The sequence below is a fragment of the Chlorocebus sabaeus genome, chromosome 7 (genome assembly GCF_047675955.1).
Source record: "Chlorocebus sabaeus isolate Y175 chromosome 7, mChlSab1.0.hap1, whole genome shotgun sequence".
Lineage (NCBI taxonomy): Eukaryota > Metazoa > Chordata > Mammalia > Primates > Cercopithecidae > Chlorocebus > Chlorocebus sabaeus.
In genome coordinates, this window is record NC_132910.1 from 90,494,964 (window position 1) to 90,517,325 (window position 22,362).

The following is a 22,362-nucleotide window of genomic DNA, read 5'->3' on the forward strand; positions in this document are numbered from 1 at the left end:
GGGGGCTGGGACTTTGACATATCTTTCTGGGGGGATACAATTTCTCTCAGTGTAATAGAATTAATGGAAGCCAACGGTTGGCTAGATGGGGGAAGGGGGCTGAAGGCAAAGGATAAATCAAGGACAATATCCATGTTTTCTACTTGAGCAACTGGATGATGCTACCACTCACTAAAATAAGTAACACTGGTGGAGAATCAAGTTTGGAGATGGAAGAGGGCATCTTTATTTTGAGGTGCTTGTGGAAACCAAGGTGGATATCAAGTAGACACTAGGTCAAATAAGCCACGAGCTTAGTACAGAGAAATGTGAGCTGGGCATCCAGGTTTGGGTGGTAACTAAAGCGATCGATGTGGTAAGATTGCCAAGGAAGAATCTGGAGAACATGAAGAACTTGTATCAGAATGCTGTGATACACAAAATTTGAGGGAGGGACAGGAAAAGTAGCAATCAGGGAAGTAAGATAAAAAAACATGAGAGTAATATCTTGGAAGAGCTCAGGAAAGAAATTGTTTAAAGCAGGAGTGAAGAGTTTCTATGGGTTTGGAGAAACTAGAATAAAAGAGAAGTGAGGCAATGCAAAGAGTATAAATAAATATTTCAAAAGTTTGTTAAGAGCAGGAGAGACAGAGATTGGCAGCTGGCAGGGGATGCCCAGAGAGAATTTTCTTTTTTCTTTAATTTAAAATGGGAGAGAGGTGTGCTTGCCAGAAAACAAAAAATGTAGCTGGGGAGAATTGAACGTAGAAGATAGGCAATATTAAGGAAAGCTGAGGAGGCAGGACACAGGGGAGACATTATAATCGCAGACAGGAAGAAAAACATCTCTTCTACTTAAAAGGAGGGGGAGGGGGAAAGGATGGCTGTGGAAGCAGGTAAGTTTGCCCACTTACTTATTCAATGAATATTTTTGAATGCCTGGCAGATGTAAATGCTGATGATACAAAGTGAATAAAAACAAGTATTGAACCTGTATTTCAGGTGGGAAGCTTACATTTCAGGTGGGACTACATATAGAGTCAGGTGTGGTGGTGTGTGCCTATAGTCCCAGCTACTTGGGAGGCTAAGGTTGGAGGATCACTTAAGTCCAAGAGCCTGGGCAACATAGTGAGACTCCTATATGAGGGGAGGGGAGGGGAAGGGAAGGGAGGGGAGGGGAAGGGAAAGGAAGGGAGGGGAGGGGAGGGGAGGGGAGGGGAGGGGGGAAGGAAGGAAGAAACAAAAAAGAAAGGAGAGAAAGGAAGGAAGGGAAGGAGGGAGGGAGGAAGGAAAAAAGAAAAGAAAGAAGGAAGTATCTCAATATCAATGTGGGGTAAGTGCTATGAGGAAAATAAGCATAAGGAGAGAAAGAAAGCCTTGCAGGGGTATCTGTTTAAAATGAGGTACCTAGCTTCAGCCTCTCTGAGTTAGAAAATGAGAAAGCAAGGCATTAAAGATCTAGAAAGAGCATTCCAGGCAGAGGGAACAACAGATGTAAAGGCCCCGAGGCAGGAATATTCTTGGCACCATCAAAGAACAGGAAGGAGGGCTGGGCACGGTGGCTCACGCCTATAATCCCAACACTTTGGGAGGCCGAGGCAGGTGGATCACCTAAGGTCAGGAGTTCAAGACCAGCCTGGCTGACACGATGAAACCCCATCTCTACAAAAATACAAAAAATTAGCCGGTTGCTTGTAATCCCAGTTACTTGGGTGGCTGAGGCAGGAGAATTGCTTGAACCCGGAAGGCAGAGGTTGCAGTGAGCCAAGATCACACCATTGTACCCTAGCCTGGGCAACAAGAGCAAAACTCCATCTCAAAAAATAAATAAATAAATAACAGCAAGGAGGCCAGTGCTGCTGGAGCAGAGTAAGGTAGCAGGAGAGAAGTTTGAAGTCAGAATGACAGACTGGGGTCAAATCATAGATCTAGTAGGATTTGGTAAGGACTTCAGATATTTAGTTTAAAAGTGATAGGGAGCTCTTGGAAGGTTTTGAGCAGAGAAGTGACATGATCTAATTTATAAAAGAATAACTTTGGCTGCTATGTGAACAATAAATGGGAAGCAGCAAGAGTGGAAGTTGGGAGTCCAATTAGGAAGTGACTACAGTTATATGAAAAATGATGATGGCCTGGACCAGGGAGGTGGTCCAGGGAGGAGCAGGAAATCACTGAGTTACGAATCTAGTCTGAAAGCAGAGCTCACAGTATGTATTGAGAGATCGAAAGTGGGGTATGAAAGAAAAAAGCAGACAGCCGCAAATACCTCAGATAGAACACTGGCTAAGATAGAAATGGTTCCTTCAAAGAAATCCTAGCACATGTGGTTAAGTATATAACAAGGGAGAAGGGAAGGAAATGTGTATTTGCTAGATGCCTCTACGTCCTAGTTTTATGTGTTATCCCATTATATCGTCTCCACCACCTTTGGTGATATTATTATTCTTAATTTTATATAATAAAATTAAGTAATTAAAATTTAATGTAATAGTTTCCTCATTACAGCTAACATGTGAATTTTAACTCAAGACTGTCTAACAGTTAAGCTCTTTTTACTAACACTGTTCTCTAAAAAATGTAGCTGAAGAATAGGAAATAACACTCTTATAATACTAGTACAAATAAAAAGATTTATTTTGAAGCAAACTAATACTTGAATAAAAGCACCTTTAATTAGACAATGATACAAAAGTACGTATTCATTTTGGGACCAGTTCTGAATGAGACTTTTGGGGTCTTCAAGGGTTTCACAGGCTAACTGCACTCGTTATTTCAGATTTCTAATTTCCCTTTCAAATGGCAGATTTATCCCTAGTATAACTTTTACACTTATTGACATTGATGCCATTTTTTTTCTTTTGTAAACTGAGGTAATATATAACATATCATCTTTACCATTTTAAGTGTACAGTTCAGTGGTAACAAATACACTTATATCCTTTTTCCCCCTTCATCTCCTACTCCATCCTCTCTTTTCTGGCCTCTGGTAACCACCAATGTACTCTATGTCATCATGAAATCCACATTTTTAGCTGCCATGTATGACTGAAAACATGCAATATTTGTCTTTATGTACTTGGCTTATTTAACATAGTGGTCTCCAGTACCATCCATGTTGCTGCAAATGAGAAGGTTTCACTATTTTTTATGGCCGATTAACACTTCATTGTGCATATATACCACACTTTATCCATTCATCCATTGATGGGCACTTACGTTGATTCTGTATCTTGGCTGTTGTGAACAATGCTGCAATAAACATGGGAGTGCGGGTATCTTTTTGATATACGGATTTCCTTTCTTTTGGATATATACTCAGTAGTGGAATTGCTGGATCACATGGTAATTCATTTTTTTTTTGAAGAACCTCCACACTGTTCTTCATAGTGGTTGTACTAGTTTACATTTCTACCAACAGTGTACGAGGGTTCTCTTTTCTCCACATCCTCACTAGCATCTGTTATTATCTGTTTTTCTAACACAAGCCATTTTAACTGGGGTGAAATAACATGTTTTAATTTGAATTTCTCTAATGATTAGTGATGTTGAGCATTTTTTCATATACTTGTTGGCCATTTTTATGTCGTCCTTTGAGAAAAGTCTGTTCGGATCTTTTGTCCACTTTTTTTTTTTTTCCTCGTAAGACGGAGTCTCGCTCTGTCACCAGGCCAGAGTGCAGTGGTGCGATCTTGGCTCACTGCAACCTCTGCCTCCCGAGTTCAAGTGATTCTCCTGCCTCAGTTTCCCAAGTAGCTGGGACAACAGGTGCATGCCACCATGCCCAGCTAATTTTTTTTTTTTGTATTTTTAGTAGAGATGGGGTTTCATGTTGGCCAGGATGGTCTTGATCTCTTGACCTTGTGATCTGCCCGCCTTGACCTCCCAAAGTGCTGGGATTATAGGTGTGAGCCACCACGCCCAGCCTGCCCACTTTTTAAATTATTTGGTTTTTGTTGTTTGTTTTTGGCTTAAATTGTTTAGTCTCTTTATTCTGGTCATTAATCCCTTGTCAGATGGATACTTTGAAAATGTTTTCTCCCATTCTGTGGGTTGTCTCCCTAACTCTGTTGAGTGTTTCCTTTGCTGTGCAGAAACTTTTTAGCTTAATGTAATCTCATTTGTCTGTTTTTGCTTTGTTGTCTGTGCTTTTGAGGTCTTATACAAAAAAAAATCTTTTGCCCAGACCAAGGTCCTGGAGCACTTCCCCAGTGTGTTCTTCTAGTTTCGTAGTTTCAGGTCTTAGATTTAAGCCTTTAATCCATTTTGATTTGATTTTTGTGTATGGTGAGAGAGAGGAATCTTGTTTCATTCTTCTGCATATAGTTATCTAGCTTTCCCCCACACCATGTATTGAAAAGACCATCCTTTCCTCATTGTATGTTCTTGGCACCTTTGTTAAAGATGAGTTGGTATATCCGGATTATCCTGTTTCATTGGTCTATGTGCCTATTTTTTTTAATGCCAGTACCATGTTGTTTTAGGTATCAGAGCTTTGTAGTAAATTTTGAAGTCTGGTAGTGTGATGCTTCCAGCTTTGTTCTTTCTGCTCAGGGTTGCTTTGGCTATTTGGGGCTTTTATGGTTCCGTATATATTTTAGAATGATGCCCTTTGTGTTTGATCCACAAAAAGGGAGACATCCAGAGCTGAAGAGTTTTCCCTGAGAATTTTGTCAAGAGCTAGAAGAGAAAGGGGAAGAAGTACATGAACAACTGCATATGGTGATATACACTCTTAACTCTGCTATACAGAAACTTAAGGGGTGGGAGGAGGGAGGGTTATAGTGTGAAGCCGGGAACCCAAGGAAGCCTATCCATAGTTCCACATCGCTGATGTAAGATTCTTAGTATATGGACACTTGAACAATTCAATATATTAATAAGTCTAAGTTTCTACCTGGACAAGGATCTTGGGGTAAGGAGCTGGGGGTATTTTCTTTCCTTTTATGTTGTGGGAAGTCAGGGACCCTGGAGAGAGGGACCGGCTGGAGCCACGGCAGAGGAACATAAATTGTGAAGATTTCATGGACATTTATCAGTTACCAAACACTTTTATAATTTCTGACGCCTGTCTTACTTTAATATCTTAATTCTGTTATCTTCACAAGCTGAGGATGTACGTCACCTCAGGACCACTGTGATAACTGTATTAACTGTACAAATTGATTATAAAACATGTGTGTTTGAACAATATGAAATCAGTGCACCTTGAAAAAGAACAGAATAACAGTGATTTTTAGGGAACAAGGTAAGACAACCACAAGGTCTGACTGCCTGTGGGGTTGGGCAAAAAGAGCCATATTTTTCTTCTTGCAGAGAGCCTATAAATGGATGTGCAAGTAGGAGAGATATCACTAATTATTTTCCTAGCAAGGAATATTAATATTAAGACCCTGGGAAAAGAATCCATTCCTGGGGTGAGGTCTATAAACGGCCGCTCTGGGAGTGTCTGTCTTATGCGGTTGAGATAAGGATTGAAATATGCCCTGGTCTCCTGTAGTACCCTAGGCTTACTGAGATTGGGAAACTCCATCCTGGTAAATTGTTGGTCAGACCAGTTCTCTGCTCTCAAACCCGTTTTTTGTTAAGATGTTGATCAAGACAATACATGCACTGCTGAACATAGACCCTTATCAGGAGTTCTGCTTTGCTCTTGTCCTGTTTCTTCAGAAGCATGTGATCTTTGTTCTGCTTTTTGCCCTTTGAAGCATGTGATCTTTGTACCTACTCCCTGTTTGTACACCCCCTCCCCTTTTGAAATCCTTAACAAAAACTTGCTGGTTTTGAGGCTTGGGTGGGCATCATGGTCCTACCGATATGTGATGTCACGCCTGGCAGCCCAGCTATAAAATTCCTCTCTTTGTATTCTTTCTCTTTATTTCTCAGCTGGCCAACAGTTATGGAAAATAGAAAGAACCTACACTGAAATATTGGGGGCAGGTTCCCTGATACTTATACTTCTCTCAGTAAATGTTTATACTGTCTTTACTGTCTTTTCCTTCCCTCCCTCCCTCCCTCTCCTTCCTTCCAGACAAGGGTCTTGGGGTATTTTGTTTCCTTATACTTCTCTCAGTAAATCAATCTTTCCTTCCTTTTTTTTTTTTTTTTTTTTTTTGAGACAGTCTCGCTGTATGCCCTGGCTGGAGTGCAGCGGTGCGATCTCGGCTCACTGCAACTTCCACTTCCTGGGTTCAAGTGATTCTCAAGCCTCAGCCTCCCAAGTAGCTGGGATTACTTTAGTAGAGATGGGGTTTTGCCAGGCTGGCCTTGAACTCCTGATCTCAGGTGATCCACCTGCCTTGGTCTCCCAAAGTGCTGGGATTACAGGCATAAGCCACCACACCTAGCCTATACTGTCTTTTCATCCATGAGAAACATAACACAAAGACTGGGCATATGCTAAGAGTTGCCACCAAAATACTGAAGAAAGGGACAAGGAAAGGGCAAGGTCACTTAGTGAAAGGGGCAGGGGCAATTAATGGACTAAGAAGGTATAGTACAGAAGGTTCAGGAGAGGGAGGTAAAACTCAGAATGACTGGCTGTATCCCAAGTATACAGCCTTGGGTAAGTTGCTTACTTTTTCTGAGCCTTAGGATCCTCATCTGGTAAGTAGGGATAAGTGAGAGTAAAAATAGGACCAACCTCATAGGCTCCTGTGACAATAAAATGATATAATTCATTTGAAGTACTTAGCAAAACGGCTCAACAAATGTTTGCTACTATCATTAAGTTTCACTAACAGTGCAACTTTAGACAAGTGGCTTAAAGTCTTTCCCCTTTATTTCTTCAGCTACAAAATGATGGATAGAACCAGGTGATACTGAAGATTTCTTTATAACTTTATATAATTATGATGCTATGTGCGTTGTACTCAAGGTGGTAGAAAAGAAATTAGAAACCTCCCTTGGTTGCCACCAGGTGGCAGTAATGAGTTTAGGTACCATCCCATTTTGGGGAAAGCTTACCATTTTTTTCAGTGTACAGATGCAGAACTATTGTTAACATTTTGACATATCATCTCCCATCTAGGTTTTTTCTTCACAGGTATATGCCAATTTTTATTTTACAAAAATGTGGATACTATTAGACATCTGTTTTGTAAACAGCTTTTTAAAAAACATAATATATGGCAATCACCTTCCATATCAATTAATGTAGTTCTACAACATCATGCTTAAGAGCCCTGAGGTATTCCACAGGAATGTGTTTAAACCATACTTTGTTAAAACCATCCCCTACTTGTCAAACAATCGATGTTTTTAATTGGTTTGGCATTATAACATTATAGACAATGTTTCAATAAACATCTTTGCCATATACTATCTAGTTATTTCTCAGGGAAATGTTCCAGAAGTGGAATGTCTGGGCAAAAGGTATGTACTTAAAAAAAAAAAAACGTTTAATATATACCACCCATTTGTCTTTTCCTATATAGGGTTTTGTGTCTAATAGAGCAAGGTCCCTTATCAATGCCTTTATTCAAAATATGAATTGACTATTCTGAAGCATTTATTCTTCATGGTGAAATTTACAATCATTTTGTCAAAATTTCCCCTTCCTTTCCTCCAAAAATTCCACTGGAATTTTTATTGATATTGTGTCCAATTTATAGATTAACTTGAAGAGAGTTTACATTATTACAATATTGTGTCTTTCTATCCAGCAGCATGGTACTCTCCTCCATTCATCCATTTCCTCTGTCGGTAAAATTTGGGTGTTATTTACCATTTAGTTTACTTCTGAATAATTTATATATATATATATATATTTTTTTTTTTTTTGAGACGGAGTCTCGCTCTGTCGCCCAGGCTGGAGTGCAGTGGCTGGATCTCAGCTCACTGCAAGCTCCGCCTCCCGGGTTTACGCCATTCTCCTGCCTCAGCCTCCGGAGTAGCTGGGACTACAGGCGCCCGCCACCTCGCCCGGCTAGTTTTTTTGTATTTTTAGTAGAGACGGGGTTTCACCGTATTAGCCAGGATGCTCTCGATCTCCTGACCTCGTGATCCGCCCGCCTCGGCCTCCCAAAGTGCTGGGATTACAGGCTTGAGCCACCGCGCCCGGCTAATTTATATTTTTTATTACTATTACTGGGTTGGTTTTTGTTTTGTTTTGTTTTTTGTTTTGTTTTGTTTTGAGACAGGGTCTCACTCTGTAGCCCAGGCTGGAGTGCAGTGGTGCAATGTTGACTCACTGCAACCTTTGCCACCCGAGTTCAAGTGATTCTCCTGCCTCAGCCTCCCAAGTAGCTGGGATTACAGGCGCATGCCACTACACCTAGCTAATTTTTGTATTTTTAGTAGAGACGGGGTTTCACCTTGATTGCCAGGCTGATCTTGAGCTCCTGACCTCAGATGTTCCACCCGCCTCAGCCTCCCAAAGTGCTGGGATTACAGGCATGAGCCACCATGCCCAGCAGAATGACTGATTTTTTAATTGGTCACATTACTAGACTTGCTTAATGGTTCTAATATTCTTCAGTTTATCTATTCAATATTTACTGAGTGTGTACAATGTGCCAAATGCTATTCTGGGTCCTGGAAATAGCAGTAAAAAATCTGTTCTCCAGGTCTTTATATCCTACTGAGAGGAAATACTAAACAGAGAAATATATGAAAGGTGGTGATAAGTGCTAAGGAAGTGGTCGTGGGGAAAAGCATAGAAAGGAGGATGGAAAGTGACCAGGAAAGATACTCTTTCAGATAGTGTATTAAAATAAGCCCCCTCTGATGAGTTGAAGTTTGAGGAGACACCTAAAGTGATGTTGCTTTTCTTGGGTTTTCCTGGTACATATTTATTTATATCACTATGCTCTTTCCCAGTCACAGCAGGATTTCCAAGCTCCTGGAGATTGCCTGTCCCGTGGTAGCAACACCAAAGACTTAAGACTGTAAAGAAAGCCTCTAAAATTCCCAGTGTTCCTGGATTTAAATAACACATCCAGAGTTCCTCCCAGTCGTCACAACTCCAACTGGATTTTAGAGGCACACAGGGCTGAGTGTGATCCTGGTAAATCTACCCCCGACCCCATCACAATATCCACCTGCTTTATAAACTGCCTGAGAGAACAATTCCAATAGATTATAATAACCACAAACTGCTTAAAAGAACAATCCCAAGAGGTATAATGAGACCTTCTTTTTTTAAAAAAATAGAAATAACCCTGTCATACCTCATTTGCCTATTTGAGTCTTTTAAAGTCCATTGTATAGAATTGTAACACCATCATGCTTTGCTCTAATCTAGCCTAATTTCCCATTCCTTTTTCTTTTCTTTTTCTTTTTTTTTGAGACAGAGTCTTGCTCTGTTGCCCATGCTGGAGTGCAGTGGTGCAATCTTGTCTCACTGCAACCTCTTCCTCCCGGGTTCAAGCAATTCTCCTGCCTCAGCCTCCCAAGTAGCTGGGATTACAGGCATGAGCCACCACACCCAGCTAATTTTTGTATTTTAGTAGAGATGGGGTTTCACCATGTTGGCCAGGCTGGTCTCGAACTCCTCACCTCAGGTGATCTGCCTGACTCGACCTCCCAAGGTGCTGGGATTACAGGCATGAGCCCCTGTGCCCAGCCTCCCCCTCCTCTTAATCTGTGTTGACCCTTCCATTGTATCGTCATCAGTCAAATTCCCTAATCCTTAATACCTTTTCTAAACATTCCTCTCATTTTCTTACTCTAACCAAAACCTAACCATCTCCTAATAATGTTGCTTTCCCTACAATACTCTCAAATTGTGTCTGCTTTTAAAAATTACTCAACCCACTTACCAAAGGAGCCTAGAGATGAGGTAGGTGTCCTGCTTATTTCCCACTGTCAATTCCAGACCTTTTTTCTCCTTTGAAAATTCCAGTTTCCTTGACCATATCCATTCTCCTTTTTTTGTACAGTCATCTATTGTCCTCCTCCTAGTCTTTCACCCTCATCGCAGAAGGGCTTCTTAGCATGCAGTGTCTTGTTTTCCTTTCCACTGCTACTGCTGTCTTTTTTTTTTTTTTTTTTTTTTTTTTTTTGAGATGGAGTCTCGCTCTGTCACACAGGCTGGAGTGCAGTGTTGCGATCTCAACTCACTGCAAGCTCCGCCTCCTGGGCTCAAGTGATTCTCCTGCCTCAGTCTCCCAAGTAGCTGGGACTACAGGCACCTGCCACCACGCCCAGCTAATTTTTTGTATTTTTAGTGGAGACAGAGTTTCACCATTTTAGCCAGGGTGGTCTCGATCTCCTGACCTTGTGATCTGCCCGCCTTGGCCTCCTGAAGTGCTAGGATTACAGGTGTGAGCCACCGCGACTGGCCAGCTGTCATTATATTTAACTTTAACAATTCATCTATTACCTTAGCTATGGCTGGTACTACGTGATTTGCCCTGCCTGCTTCTTCACCTTCACATCCTGCCGCTCTCCTCTGTTAAGTCAGAAACTGTGAAGTGTCTTAGATTTTGTCCCTCTTGCAAGCTAATAGGTTAGCTTGCCACAGTTTCATATATACATACTGCCAGAAGACACCAGACCACTGGGCCATAAAAGATTTGTTACTGAAAGCACAAAGCATTTACAACACCTGGTGTCATTTCCCCATGCCCCATTTTCCATAAGGCAACAGATGTTTCCCGTGCAGTGAGTTGCATCACAGGAGAGGAATCTTAAATTTAGAAGACTCCAAGCTTTTATCAAAGTTGCTGGTGACCTATCCATTCCTCCCATTCAGGAGAGAAATTATTCATTATCTTGAAATGTAAGTGAATTTCCTTTGGGAGGAGGAAGAAGGCCCCTCTAGGTTTATTACCCAGGAATTTAATACACACTGGGGTTTGGGAGGTGGATATGAATATCATTATGCACTTTTTCACCTAGAGAAGACTAGTCTGAATTTGTGGCAGGAACCTACCCAGCCTGACTGCCTGCTAAAACAAAAATATCAACATTCTTAATAGCATTTAAATAAGATCCAGCATCTCAAAACAGAATATTCAAAATATCCATAATACAGTACAGTCCAAAATTACAAAGCATACAAAAAAAAAAAAAAAAAAACAGGAAAATCTCAATTCATATAGGGAAAAAAAGGACAATGCTGAGATAACACAGACTATAAAATTATCTGATGAAGGTTTTAAAGCAACTATTAATATTTGTTAGGAGACTATTCTTCATAGGTCTCTTGAATTTCTACATGTGTTCTAGGCAAAGGCATTAACAGCTTTTTCTCTGAACTATCTTTTTTAGCTGTTTGTATAGCAAATATCCTTAGAAGATAGAATGTCTTCCTTTGGGAACAAGGACAGATGTTTTTTCCTTCCAAGATTAAAAAAAAGATAGTGTCTCTCTCAGGACAAGGCTGGGCAGGTTTCCTGGCCCTTTATCAAAGACTGGTGTTTCCCACAGAGTTCTTCTATAACAAATCCCACAACATATACAGGTATCACCAGGCCTCACAGCATCACTGTGTAGGAACTGAGGCTCAGAAAACTGGGTTAAATGCTGATACTCTGCCTCCTGCTACTCGTGTGGGTAATAAACTGTCCTTTATCTCTGACCCAGAGTCTTGTGTCTTCTGTCACTATTCATGAAATTGTGGCAGCCTAACTTGTTAACTTGCAAGTAAGGTAAAATCTCAGACCCTCCAAAGTTCTTGACTTTGTTATAACAATTCTCCTACAAGCAATCACAAGCATTTCTGAAGCCAATATAAAAAACAGAAAGTATCAGCAAAGAAATAGAAGACATAAAGAAGAATCAAATGGATATTTCAGAACTGAAAAATACAATAGCCAACATTTTAAAAAAATTCACTGGATGGTTTCAATAGCAAGGTAAACATGACAGAGTCAATGAACTTGTAAATAGATCAATAAAAATTAACCAATCTTAACAGCAGAAAGAAAAAAGATTTGAAAAAACAATGAGTAGAATCTCAGAGACCTCTCGGATACTGACAAAATGCACTGAAAAATTTAGAATAATGGAAGAAAAGGTCTCAAATTTGGCAAAAGACAAATCTACAGATTCATGAAGTTCAACAAACCCCAAACAAGATGAACACATAAATTTATACCCAAACACATCATAATCAAAATGCTGAAAAATGAAGACAAAGAAAAAAACCTTGGAAGCAGCTAGAGAAACTGAAAGTACTACCTACACACAAACAATGTGAATCACAGCAAATCTCTCAGCAGGATCCACGCAAACCACAGAAGTGATACAGTAATTTTAAAGCTCTGAAAGTGTCAACACAGAATACTACATCTAGTGAAAATATCCATCAGGAATTGAGATGAAATAATGGCATTCTCATATGAAGACAAACTAAAAGAATTCATTTCTAGCAGAGCTGTTCTAAAAGAATTGCTAAAGAAAATTCTTCAGACAAAGGGAAATGATACCAGAAGGAAACCTGAAACATCAGGAATGAATGAAGAGCACCAGAAATGGTAAATATCTGTGTAAAAATAGTAGTCTATTCTCCTATTCTCCTCTTTTTTAAAAAACTTAATACTTTAAGGTCTGGGATACATGTGCAGAACGTGCAGGTTTGTTACATAGGTATACACATGCCATGGTGGTTTCCTGCACCCATCAACCCGTCATCTACATTGTTTCTCCTAATGCTATCCCTCCCCTAGTCCCCCATCCCCCAACAGGCCCCGATGTGTGATGTTCCCCTCCCCGTGTCCATACATTCTCATTGTTCAGCTCCCACTTATGAGTGAGAACATGTGGTGTTTGGTTTTCTGTTCCTGTGTTAGTTTGCTGAGAATGATGGTTTCCAGCTTCATCCATGTCCCTGCAAAGGACATGAACTCATCCTTTTTTATGGCTGCATAGCATTCCATGGTGTATATGTGCCACATTTTCTTTATCCAGTCTATCACTGATGGGTACTAAGTTCTTTAAAAATATATTTGATGGTTGAAAATAAAAACTGTACCATTGTCTGATGGGGTTTTCAACATATGTAGATGTAATTCATGACAACTCTAACGTAAGGGGTAGAGGATAAGTGGACCTGTATGGTAGTAAGGTTTCTACATTCTACTTAAAATTGGGGGAAAAGACATTCTAAGCAGATTCAAAAAGCTAAATATGTATATTTGCATTATGTGAAACTCATTTTTGCCTCAAGGTCTTTCCAGTTGCTTTTCCTTTTGTCTGAAAAAATGTTCCCCTCAACTAATGTCTCCCTCAACTAATTCATGTGTCCGCATAAATGGCACCTCTTCAAGGAAGCCTTCCCTTAACCACCCTCATAAAATAACCACCTCTTCCCATCAGATTCTACCTTTATATTTGATTTTATTTTCTTCATTCATTTATCATTATCCAATTATCTTCCCACTAGCATGCAGGTGATGGTCTCCCTGTTCACTTCTGTATTCCCAGGTCCTAGACCAAGGCACTGGGTTTTGTTTGCTTAACCTATCAAGAACTGAGAGAGCAGCACAGAAATTTGCCACCTCCTGTAGTTCTAACATTTTTTGCTGTATATAGCTTAAGTCCATTTTATTAGTTACAAACTGGAGTAGAAATTATTCTGTTTTTCTGGTGAATTCAACCTTTTATCAGTAGGTAATGACCTTTTTATTCTAATAATCTTTTTTGTCTTAAAATCTTTTTTCTGATATTAATATATGTATGTGAATTCTTTGTATTAAGATCTGCCTAGTGTATGTTTTTCTATCTCTTATCTTCTACTGTTTTGCCTGTATGTTTTCAGATTCTTGTATATGTCATACAGCTAGATTTTTCTTTTCATTTCAGTCTGACAGACTCTGTCTTTTAATTGGTAAATGTCATACATTTATGTTTATTGTGATTCTTGATATTGTTGGATTTGTTTATACACCTTACTTGTTCGTTTATATTTGCCTTGCTTTCTCTGAGCTACTATTTTTATAGCCCCAATTTTTTTTTGTTGTTTTTTGAGACGGAGTCTCGCGCTGTTGCCTAGGCTGGAGTGCAGTGGCACGATCTCCACTGACTGCAAGCTCTGCCTCCCAGGTTCACGCCATTCTCCTGCCTCAGCCTCCCCAGTAGCTGGGACTACAGGCGCCCGCCACCACGCCTGGCTAATTTTTTGTATTTTTAGTAGAGACAGGGTTTCACCATGTTAGCCAGGATGGTCTCGATCTCCTGACCTCGTAATCTGCCTGCCTCGACCTCCCAAAGTGCTGGGATCACAGGCGTAAGCCACTGCGCCCGGCCTGTTTTTGCATTTTTAAAAAACTGATTTTATGGTTACATTTTTAAAATTCCATTTATTCCTTTTTTTACAATTGTCCCTGCACTTTATGTGTCTAACTTAACAAAATGTAAAGGCAAACATATCTTAACCTTCCTTCCAAACGAAGCAGTGATCTTAGAATAATTTTAATTACATTGACCCCTCCCCAAATGCCTACATGCTACTGTTATTGAAGGCATTAGTTCAAAACTTCACAAATCAGACCTTATTTTTCTAGACTGATTAATGTTTGTTTGGACTGACAAGCTTGTTCACCATTTTATTCACTCACCATTCTGTTTTGTACTTCACACCATTCTTCTATGATAATTTCCTTTTTTAAAGCTCTGATTTAATAAAGCACTTATATTCCACGTTTGGTTCTAAGTGCTTTATTTTATATTAGTTCATTTAATCCTCATAACAATTCCATGAAGTAAATACAATTATTGTCAAAATTTTACAAGTGAGAAAAAACAAAAACAAAAACCTGAAGCACAGAGGTGTTAACTCACTTGTCCAGTGTTCCACAGCTAGCAAATGGTAGAACAGGGATTCACACCTATGGAGTCTCCAAAGTGCATATTCTTAACTCCTGTAAAATACTATCTCTCAACTACAGCCACACATCACTTAATGATGGGATACATTCTGAGAAAGGTGAAATGTGTCCTTAAGTGATTTCATCATTGTGCAAACCACAGAGTGTACTTACACAAACCTAGATGGTATAGCCTACTACACATGGCATAGCCTACTGCTCCTAGGCTACAAACCTGTATAGCATATTACTGTACTGAATAGGCAACTATAATACAAGAGTAAGTATTTATATATCTAAACAGAAAAGGTCCAGTAAAAATATGGTATTACAGGCTGAGTATCCCTAATCCTAAATGCTTAGGACAAGAAAATTTTGGTTTTGAATTTTTTTTTTTAATTTTGGAATATTTGCATGATACTTGGTGTTGAGTATCCCTAACCTGAAAATCCAAAGAAATGCTCCAAGGAACATTTCCTTTGAGTATCATGTTGGCACTCAAAAAGTTTCGAATTTTGAAGTATTTTGGATTTTGGATTTTTGGATTAGCAACTCAGCCAATATAATCTTACGGGACCACCATTGTATATGTGGTCTGTTATAGATCAAAACTTTGTCATGCAGTGCATGACTATGTGTCATTTAGGAGTTTCATGCATATCTCTGAGCTAAACTCTCAATTATCACTTATCTTTAAATGTCTCTATTTCACTCTTGTTCTTAAAAGGTAGTCTGGGCAAGTACATAATTCTAGTTGACCATTATCTTTCGGCACTTGAAAGATATTATTCCATTAACTTCTGGTTTCCATTGATGCTGATAATAAATTCACTGTCATTTTCACTGCTGTTCTTTTGCAAGTGATCTGCCCTTTCTAGCTTCTTGTAAGATCTTATGAGTTCTGCCATTTCTTTATACAATATGTCATATATTTCTGTTTATGTATCCTGCTTTCATTATGCTGTGATTCCTAGATCTGTTAATTCATTTTTTTCATCATTTTTGCAAAAATCACAGCACTATTTATCTAAATGATACTTCTCATTAGAACACTTCTTACCAGTGGGAGGTAAAGGGCAGGGATTGACTAGTAAGGGGCATAAGGCAACTTTCTGAAGAGCAGTATGTTGGGTTTTTTTGTTTTTTGTTTTTTTTTGATAGTTTGTGTTACACAGGTGTATGCACTTGTAAAAACTGACCAAATGTTGCACTTAATATCTGTGCATTATATGCACATTTTAAATACAAAAAAGTTATAAAACAATATTGAATACTAATGATGAACATAGTAAAATGTTTAGTGGTGATATCTACAACTTACTCTGAAATGCATACAAAATAGGATTGATGGATGGATAAGTGGATACCTATATAATATAGTAAATATAACAAAATGTTCTAGAATTAATTGGTAAATGTAAAAGTTCACTCTATAATTCTTTCAACTTTTCTGCATGTTTGAACAATTTCACAAAATATTGGGGGGCAGGGAATATTGCCTTTTCTTTTTTCCTTCTTTTCTTTCTGAGATTTCAGTTAGTCATATGTGTGACTTTCTTATCCAAGCTTCCATCTCTTAATATTGTTTTCATATTTTTACTTCCTTGTCTCTCCTTAGTATACTCTGGGTAATTTTTAAAGATATCTTCTCATTTATTTTTTAAGAGACAAAGTCTCACTCTGTCGCCCAAGCTGGAGTAATCATAGCACTCTGGTATAATCATAGCACTCTGAAGCCTCACACTCCTGGGTTCAAGTCATGCTCTGCTTTAGCCTTTTGATAAGCTAGGACTACAGGCATGCACTACCATGCCCAGCTAATTTTTAAATTTTTTTGGTAGAGACAGGGTCTCACCATGTTGTCCAAGTTGGTCTTGAACTCCTAGCCTCAGGTGATCGTCTTACCTCGGCCTCCCAAAGTGCTGGGATTATAGGCATGAGCACCGCAGTGGCTTCATTTATTAATTCTCTCTTCATCTGTATCAAATTTGCTCTTTAACGTTTCCATTGAGCTTTGTTATTCTAACAATTATATTTTACATTTCTAGAGCATCTCCCCATCTCCCACCTACCTTCCAACCTGTCTGTTCATTCCTGGTAATCTCTTGCTCATCTTTATAACATCCTTTACCTTTTAAAACATTTGGAATACAGAAATTCTATACTTTTCATATCTGTCAATTCCACTACCTATAGTCCTTGGAGTTGCACATCTATTGAAGGTTATTTCTGCAGACACTCATAGCAGTTTGGCTTTCCAGTATGTTTTTCTCTGTGTGCTACAGCTTGAATAGCTTCTTCTTGCTATGCTTCAAGGTCACCAATTTTTCTTCTACGTTAAATTTGCTTTAAACTCCTACAGTGATTTAAATTTTTTTCAGATATTACATAAGTCTAAAAGTTACATTTGTTTTTCATATCTTCAACTTTTCTTATGTTCATATTTTCTTGTAAATTCTTAGTTATATTAGTAATAGCTGTTTTAATGGTTTTTTTTCCCGCTAATTTCATGATCTCTGTCATTTCTGATCCTGTTTCTATTGACTGATTTTTCTTCTGGTATGGATCACATTTTGTTGAATCTTCATGTGTCTAGTAATTTTTTATTGTATAGTGGTAAATGTTACATTGCTTAGTATCTTGATGTTGTGAGGTTTCCTTCCTTCACACAGTGTTGAATCCTGTTTTGGGGGGCAGTTTTTAATTTTTTTTGAAACAGAAGTCATTACTGGTGACATGCCGGATGCCACAGATGGTAGCATTCTGCCTCATGTATGTCTTGAGCAGTGTGTGCACCTTCTCAGCTCTCCAGAAGGTCGGGTGGGTCAGTAGGTCCATGATATAGGTCCCCATTGTGTCAGGCCCCTGCTGCCCATGAGCTCGTCACAGATCCAGCTATGGCTGGGGCTCAGCAGGCTACCTGAGTAGATGCAGGTGTCACAGATCATCACCACTGCTGTGTAGTGCTTCGAAATTGGTTGGTTCATGTGCACACAAAGGCAGGTAGGAAATGCAGCACATTCCCCACCAGGCTCATTAGCTGCAGGCAGGCAGTAGCACAAGGCCATCACCATCCAAAAGGCATCCACTGATGTTGTTGTGTTCTTGCAAACCACGTTCTTCCCAATACCCTAATGGACTGTGTATTAGTCCATTCTCACACTGCTATAAAGAAATACCCGAGACTGGGTAATTTATTTATTTTTTCAAGATGGAGACTTGCTCTGTCGCCCAGGCTGGAGTGCAGTGGCATGATCTCGGCTCACTGCAACCTCTGCCTCCCAAGTTCAAGCGATTCTCCTGCCTCAGCCTCCCAAGTAGCTGGGACTACGGGCATGCACGACCATGCCTGGCTAATTTTTGTATTTTTAGAAGAGATGGGGTTTCACTATTATTAATCAGGCTGGTCTTGAACTCCTGACCTCGTGATCCACCCGCCTCGGCCTCCCAAAGTGCTGGGATTACAGGCATGAGCCACCGCACCTGGCCCGAGACTGGGTAATTTATAAAGGAAAGAAGTTTAATTGACTCACAGTTCCACGTGGCTGGGGAGGGCTCAGGAAACAGACAATCATGGCCAGAAGGTGAAGGGGAAGCAAGGACCTTCTTCACTTAGTGGCAGGAGAGAGAAGTGCAAGCAGGGGAAATGCCAGAAGCTTATAAAACCATCGGATCTCATGAGAATTCACTCACTATCATGAAAGCAGCACGGGAGAAACAGCCCCTATGATCCAATCACCTCCTACTGGGTCCCTCCTTCCACACATGTAGATTATAGGGATTATCATTCAAGGTGAGATGTGGGTGGGGACAGGGACCCAAACCATATCATACCAAGATGGATTCTGTTCACACAGGCTCAGGAGGGGAACTCATCTGGCCAGCTTGCAGTAGAAACAATCGTAGACACAGACAATAAATCTAGAGCCTTGACATGTATCTGCTGGGTGAGTGGAGGGGAGATACTAATGCACACCAGATCCATATCTTGGTGCAGCAAGATGTCATTGGTCTGGCTGACACAGAAGCAGCAAGCTGCTTTGCCTCCTCCTCAATCTTTCCCCAAAGGGTCTCACCAGTGAACCCTTCTGCCCTCAGCAGCAAGAGCAGAACCTGGGCGGAGCTGCCAGTCCCAAACAGGCCCACTCCTGGAGGCATCTTCATCCTGGCCTCTCTCTTCACCAATTCATCTCCTCACAAGAACCTCCTGCATGGCTATGACCTTCCCAATGTTCTGGTCAAATATGGCTTCTGGCACACTGGCATCACCCACCCTGTATTGCATTGGAGACCATGGGTCCGGATGGGTCTCCATGGCCACCCATCTGCCTTCAGGGAGGCTGGTGGGGATGCGAGAGCCTGGAATCCAGCGTGCCACCACCGGGAATATGCAGCCTGGTTTCTAAAGAATGGGAAGCTGTGGAAAGGGTGCTACTTATTTTTGTATATTGACTTGTATCCTGCAACTTTACGGAATTTGTTTATCAGTTCTAATACTTTTCTTGTGGCGTCTTTAGGTATTTCCAAACGTAAAATCATATTGTCAGCAAACAACAATAATTTGACTTCTTCCTTTCCAATTTGGATGCCTTTTCTTTCTCTTGTGTGATTGCTCTATCTAGGATATACAGTACTGTGCTGAATAACAGTGGTCACAGTGGGCATCCATGTTGTGTTCCAGATCTTAGAAGAAAGTCTTTCAGTTTTTCCCCATTCAATATGACACCAGCTATGGGTCTGTCATATATGGCATTTATTATGTTATGTTCCTGCTATACCCAGTTATTTGAGGGTTTTTATCATGAAGGGATGTTGAATTTTATAAAATGATCTTTCAGCATCAATCGAAATGATCACGTGGTTTTGTCCTTCATTCTGTTGATACGATGTTATCATATTATCACACTGACTGATTTGCATTTGTTGAAATACCCTTGCACCCCAGGGATAAATGATCATGATTAATGATCTTTTTAATGTGTTGTTGAATATGGTTTGCTAGTATTTTATTGAGGACTTTTGCAAAAATGTTCATCAGGGATATTGGCCTGTAGTTTTCTTTTTTTGATTCATCTTTGTCTGATTCTGCTATCAGAGTAATACTGGCCTCATAGAATGAGTTTGGGAGTATTCCCTCCTCCTCTATTTTTTGGAATACTTTGAGAAGGATTGGCAATAGTTCTTCTTTAAATCTTTGGTAAAATTCGGCAGTGAAGCCATCAGGTCCCAGGTGTTTTTTGGGTTTTTTTGTTTTTTTGTTTTGTTTTGTTTTTTTCTGAGGCAGAGTCTCTGTCGCCCAGGCTGGAGTGCAGGGCCTGATGTCAGCTCACTGCAACCTCCCCCTCCTGGGTTCAAGCAATTCTCCTGCCTCAGCCTCCCAAGTAGCTGGGATTACAGGTGCCCACCACCACACCTGGCTAATTTTCTGTGTTTTTAGTAGAGATGGGGGTTTCACCATGTTGGCCAGGCTGGTCTCGAACTCCTGACTTCAGGTGATCAACCCGCCTCCACCTCCCAAAGTGTTGGGATTACAAGCGTGAGCCACTGCACCCAGTTTGATCGATTCATTTTTATTGTTCTACTTATGAGTCATTTACACACCACAATTACAGTTATAATATTCTGTATTTTTCTGTGTATTTACTGTTACCAGTGAGTTTTGTACCTTCAGATGATTTCTCATTGCTCGTTTAACATCATTTTCTTTCAGATTGAACTCCTTTTGGCATTTCTTGTAAGAAAGGTCTGGTGTTGATGAAATCCCTCAGCTTTTGTCTGTCTGGAAAAGTATTTCTCCTTCATGTTTGAAGGACATTTTTGCTAGATATACTATTTGAGGGTAAAAGTTTTTTTCCTTCAGCACTTGAAATATGTCATGCCATTCTCTCCTGGCCTATAAGGTTTCCACTGAAAAGTCTGTTGCCAGACCTACTGGAGTTCCATTGTATGTGGCTGTTTGTTTTTCTTTGAGACAGTCTCACTCTGTCACCCAGACTGTGGTAGAGTGGCACGATCTTGGCTCACTGCAACCTTTGTTTCCCATGTTCAAATGATTCTCATGCTTCAGCCTCCTGAGTAGCTGGAATTACAGGCACACACCACCATGCCTGGCTAATTTTTGTATTTTTAGTACAGACAGGGTTTTGCCATGTTGGCCACGCTGGTCTTGGACTCCTGACCTCAAGCAATCCACTTGGTCTCAGCCTCCCAAAGTGCTCAATTACAGGTGTCAGCCACCATTCCTGGCCTCCATTGTATGTTGTTTCTTTTCTCTTGCTGCTTTTAGGATCCCTTTTTTATTCTTGACCTTTGGGAGTTTGATTATTAAATGCCTTGAGGTAGTCTTCTTTGGGTTGAATGGGCTTAGTGTTCTATAACCATCTTGTACTTGAATATTGATTTTTTTTTTTTTTTTTTTTTTGAGACGGTCTCACTCTGTCGCCCAGGCTGGAGTGCAGTGGTGCGAGCTCAGCTAACTGCAACCTCTGTCTCCCGGGTTTAAGTGATTCTCCTGCTTCAGCCTCCCGAATAGTTGGGATTACAGGTGTGCACCACCACACCTGGCTAATTTTTGTATTTTTAGTAGAGACAGGGTTTCACCATGTTGGCCAGGCTGGTCCTGAACTCCTGAGCTCAGGCAATCTGCTCGCCTTGGCCCCCCAAAGTGCTGGGATTACAGGCATGAACCACCATGCCCGGCCTGAATATTGATATCTTTTTGAAGTTTGGGCTGGTGTCTCACTATGTCACATGTCCCCCAAATCCACTGGTTCCGAGCCCAGCACAGCATTAGAACTTTCTAGGCCAGGTGCGGTGGCTCACGCCTGTAATCCCAGCACTTTGGGAGGGCGAGGCGGGTAGATCACAAGATCAGGAGTTCAAGACCAGCCTGACCAAGATGGTGAAACCCCATCTCTACTAAAAATACAAAAATTGACTGGGTGTGGTGGTGGGCACTTGTCATCCCAGCTACTCGGGAGGCTGAGGCAGAGAATTGCTCGAACCCGGCAGGTGGAGGTTGCAGTGAGCCGAGATCGTGCCACTGCACTCCAGCCCGGGTGACGGAGCAAGACTCTATTTCAAAAATAAAAAATAGAAAAACAAAAACAAAAACAAAAACAAAAAACTTTCTAGGACGTGCAGTCCTTGTGGTCTAGACTGTCTTTCAGGTTTACTTAGAACTGTAAGTCTTGTTAGCCCATGGTGGCAAAGCTTGCTGAAACTCATGTTCCGACCTCTGGGATGGGCAAATTCCTTCTGGCTAGGGCTGGTCTAAATGCTCTCTCTGTGGGTGCTGGCTGAGTTCTGCACAGTGTTGTTCTCAACTGCAACAGGGGAGCACTAAATTCCAACGCAGTCCCACAATCACTGCGCTCTCCCTCCTTCAAGTGCAGAGTCTCTCCATGTGCCATGTGGCCACTGCCGGGGGCTGGGGGAGGGGAGGTGTTAGCAATTCAAAACTGTCTTTCCTACCCTCCTCAGTGCCTCTTTCAGTCATATGAAGTTAAAACCAGGTACTACGAGTGCTCACCTGATTTTTGGTTCTTATGAAGGTACTTTTTAATATAGAAAGTGGTTAAATTTGGTGTCCCTGTCAGGAGACACCTCCACAATTGGAGGCTTCCATTTAGCT

At 40.6% G+C, this 22,362-nt stretch overlaps 1 long non-coding RNA gene across 1 annotated transcript in view; it reads right to left on the minus strand.

Annotated features, from left to right (window-relative positions):
• Positions 1-2,589: 2,589 nt before the first annotated feature.
• Positions 2,590-22,362, minus strand: part of LOC119621855 (uncharacterized) — a 38,445-nt gene continuing 18,672 nt past the window's right edge. The window contains exon 2 of the long non-coding RNA XR_005238442.2: positions 2,590-4,656. This is a non-coding gene — a long non-coding RNA (uncharacterized lncRNA). The remainder of the gene's footprint in view (positions 4,657-22,362) is intronic.